A 4911-nucleotide genomic window follows, 5' to 3' on the forward strand; every position below is an offset into this window, starting at 1 on the left:
GTGTGGATGAAGCTTTTGAGATTTAGGGAGACCGTGATATGAGAGGAATTAAGGAGACACAAAAGCTCAAGCTTGGGGATGCCCAAGGCACCCCAAGACAATATTTCAAGAAGTCTCAAGCGTCTAAGCTTGGGGATGCCCCGGTTGGCATCCCACCTTTCTTCTTCAACAATTATCGGTTAGTATCGGTTGATCCTAAGTTTTTGCTTCTTCACATGATGTTTGCCATTCTTAGAATGTCATTTTATTTTGCTTTACTTGCTGTTTGAATAGAATACCAAGATCTTAAATTATTAAATGTTAGAGAGTCTTCACATAGTTGCATAATTATTCGACTACTCATTGATCTTCACTTATATCTTTCGGAGTAGTTTGTCGATGCTCTAGTGCTTCACTTATATCTTTTAGAGCATGGTGGTAGTTTTATTTTGAAGAAATATATGAACTCTCATGCTTCACTTAGATTATTTTGGGAGTCTTAAATATCATGGTAATTTGCTTAAATAATCCTAATATGATAGGCATCCAAGAATAGTAAAAACTTTCATATAGAGTATTGAATACTAAGAGAAGTTTGATGCTTGATGATTGTTTTGAGATATGGAGATGGTGATATTAGAGTCATGCTAGTTGAGTAGTTGTGAATTTGAGAAATACATGTGTTAAAGTTTGTGATTCCCGTAGCATGCACGTATGGTGAACCGTTATGTGATGAAGTCGGAGCATGATTTATTTATTGATTGTCCTCCTTATGAGTGGCGGTCGGGGACGAGCGATGGTCTTTTCCTACCAATCTATCCCCCTAGGAGCATGCGCGTAGTACTTTGCTTTGATAACTTGTAGATTTTTTCAATAAGTATATGAGTTCTTTATGACTAATGTTGGGTCCATGGATTATGCGCACTCTCACCCTTCCACCTTTGCTAGCCTCTCTAGCACCACGCACCTTTCGCCGGTATCATACACCCACCATATACCTTCCTCAAAACAGCCACCATACCTACCTATTATGGCATTTCCATAGCCATCCTGAGATATATTGCCATGCAACTTTCCACCGTTCCGTTTATTATGACACGCTTCATCATTGTCATATTGCTTAGCCTGATCATGTAGTTGACATCGTATTTGTGGCGAAGCCACCGTTCATAATTCTTTCATACATGTCACTCTTGATTCATTTCATATCCCGGTACACCGCCAGAGGCATTCATATAGAGTCATATCTTGTTCTAAGTATTGAGTTGTAATTCTTGAGTTGTAAGTAAATAAAAGTGTGATGATCATCATTATTAGAGCATTGTCCCAGTGAGGAAAGGATGATGGAGACTATGATTCCCCCATAAGTCGGGATGAGACTTCAGACGAAAATAAATAAATGAAAGAGGCCAAAGAAGCCCAAATAAAAAAAAGAAAAGAGGCCATAAAAAAGATAAGGCCCAAAAAAATAAAAAAATGAGAGAAAAAGAGAGAAGGGGCAATGCTACTATCCTTTTACCACACTTGTGCTTCAAAGTAGCACAATGATCTTCATGATAGAGAGTCTCCTATGTTGTCGCTTTCATATACTAGTGGGAATCTTTCATTATAGAACTTGGCTTGTATATTCCAATGACGGGCTTCCTCAAAATGCACTAGGTCTTTGTGAGCAAGCAAGTTGGATGCACACCCACTAGTTTCTTCTGTTGAGCTTTCATATACTTATAGCTCTAGTGCATCCGTTGCATGGCAATCCCTACTCACTCACATTGATATCTATTGATGGGCATCTCCATAGCCCGTTGGTACGCCTAGTTGATGTGAGACTATCTTCTCCTTTTTGTCTTCTCCACAACCACCATTCTATTCCACCTATAGTGCTATGTCCATGGCTCACGCTCATGTATTGCGTGAAGATTGAAAAAGTTTGAGAACATCAAAAGTATGAAACAATTGCTTGGCTTGTCATCGGGGTTGTGCATGATTTAAATATTTTGTGTGGTGAAGATAGAGCATAGCCAGACTATATGATTTTGTAGGGATAACTTTCTTTAGCCATGTTATTTTGAGAAAACATAATTGCTTAGTTAGTATGCTTGAAGTATTATCATTTTTATGTCAATATGAACTTTTGTCTTGAATCTTTCGGATCTGAATATTCATGTCACAAGTAAGAAGAATTACATTGGAATTATGCCAACTAGCATTCCACATCCAAAATTATTATTTTTATCATTTACCTACTCGAGGACGAGCATGAATTAAGCTTGGGGGTGCTTGATACGTCTCCAACGTATCTATAATTTTTGATTGCTCCATGCTATATTATCCACTGTTTTGGGCAATATTAGGCTTTATTTTCCACTTTTATATTATTTTTGGGACTAACCTATTAATCGGAGGCCCAGCCCAGATTTGCTGTTTTATGCCTATTTCAGTGTTTCGAGGAAAAGGAATATCAAACGGAGTCAAAACGGAACGAAATCAACCGGATAAGTTATTTTTGGAAGGAAACCTACCGGATAGACTTGGACCCTACGTCAGAAGATGAAGGAGGTGCTCACGAGGGTAGGGGGCGCGCACACCCCCCTGGGGCGCGCCCCCTTGCCTCGTGGCCCCCCCTTCGATCCACCGACGTACCCCTTGTACCCATATATACCTACGTATCGTAAAACTTCCAGAACGGAGATTAGATCTGGAGTTCCGCCGCCGCAAGCCTCTGTAGCCACCAAAAGTCAATCGGGGCCCTGTTTCGGCACCCTGCCAGAGGGGGGGACCCTCACCGGTGCCCATCTTCATCATCCCGGTGCTCTCCATGACGAGGAGGGAGTAGTTCACCCTCGGGGCTGAGGGTATGTACCAGTAACTATGTGTTTGATCTCTCTCTCTCTCTCTCATGTTCTTGATTTGGCACGATCTTGATGTATCGCGAGCTTTGCTATTATAGTTGGATCTTATGTTTCTCCTCCCCCTCTTCTCTCTTGTAATGAATTGAGTTTCCCCTTTGAAGTAATCTTATCGGATTGAGTCTTTAAAGATTTGAGGAACACTTGATGTATGTCTTGCCGTGGATATCTGTGGTGACAATGGGATATCACGTGATTCACTTGATGTATGTTTTGGTGATCAACTTGCGGGTTCCGCCCATGAACCTATGCATAGGGGTTGGCACACGTTTTCGTCGTGATTCTCCGGTAGAACTTTGGGGCACTCTTTGAGGTCCTTTGTGTTGGTTGAATAGATGAATCTGAGATTGTGTGATGCATATCGTATAATCATACCCACGGATACTTGAGGTGACATTGGAGTATCTAGGTGACATTAGGGTTTTGGTTGATTTGTGTCTTAAGGTGTTATTCTAGTACGAACTCTAGGGCTGTTTGTGACACCTATAGGAATAGCCCAACGATTGATTGGAAAGAATAACTTTGAGGTGGTTTCGTACCCTACCATAATCTCTTCGTTCGTTCTCCGCTATTAGTGACTTTGGAGTGACTCTTTGTTGCATGTTGAGGGATAGTTATGTGATCCAATTATGTTAGTATTGTTGAGAGGAACTTGCACTAGCGAAAGTATGAACCCTAGGCCTTGTTTCAACAGCATTGCAATACCGTTTACGCTCACTTTTATCATTAGTTACCTTGCTGTTTTTATATTTTCAGATTACAAATACCTTTATCTACCAGGTGCAAACCAGACAAAGGCAACTTCACAACAATGTTTGCTCTCAACTAGCAAGTAAGTGATGGACAAGAAATCGGAGTAAAGCAATGGCGATCTATTTTCTTGTTGCGATAAATAAGTTGAGCAGATACGAAAGAGTACCGCCTCTGGTGCGGCGCCGTGTATGCATCTGCTGAGAATTTGACGGTGTTGCGGTAGCGATGGCTGTCGCGGCGTGGAAGCAGATCTAGGAGGGTAGACGGTGGCGGCGGGCGGTGGACGAGACGGTCGTAGGAGCGGCGCCGGCAAGGTGGACGACGGCGGGGATGAAGCGAGAGGACGGGATGCAAGGATCCCGGTCCGAAGCCGTGGATGAGAGAGGTCGATCTCTTGTAATGGACGGCGGCGTCGGGGTATCAGCTCCGGCATGGTGGAGGAGGACGGCGGTGGATGGGGTGGCGGACGGAGGAGGCTGGGGTGGAGAGGGTGTTTGTGCCCACGGAGTACGAATGGGGAAATGGAGGTAGAGGAAGGGGGAACCATGTCTTCAGGGCGCGCTTGTCTCAAATGCGAGGAAATTTACAAACTTAGCCCCCGTTTCAAATTTCCTACATCACAGCAATATTAGTCGGTTGGGGATAGGACGGTAATCTCGCATACACCGAATATTTGCCGACGAGAGTTTGTTTTTGGCGCCCACCGTGTATGAATCGGGGAGGGAGTCGATTTCGGCCGAGGACACATGTTTTGGCGCCCACCATGTATGAATCCGGGTGAGAGGCGTTGTCACGTTTGGAGTGAAATTACAAACCTACCCCTATCGAAACCTATAGAAATCAGCAGATAGGCTTTGCGTGGCAGGGATAGGCAGTAGTGATTTCCATCTCGCAGATTTTGGTTTCGGGCGGTTACTGCGACTTTCCCCGCTTCGTTCAAATTTTGCAGAGTGCACGTTTACCGTGCCAACTCAATTCGAATCCCGTTTGTATTCTATTTTTTTCGCGGGATCCATTTTCGATTGGAATAAAATTCTATATACATCATTTTTATATATACTTTCAAAACAACAAAGAATTCTGCTCCTTTATATGTATAATATGATTTACAAATACAATGATCTCAAAATCATAAGGTTGAATTCAAAAATTAAACCAAATTATGTTCTACTAAAATGTATGGATCAGTAATATCTACATATTAAATAACATAGATGCGCGTGAATTCATATGAGTATGCATGTTTGATAGATCAATTTTGGTTCGAGTATGG

The sequence above is a fragment of the Triticum urartu genome, chromosome 1 (assembly GCF_003073215.2).
Source record: "Triticum urartu cultivar G1812 chromosome 1, Tu2.1, whole genome shotgun sequence".
Lineage (NCBI taxonomy): Eukaryota > Viridiplantae > Streptophyta > Magnoliopsida > Poales > Poaceae > Triticum > Triticum urartu.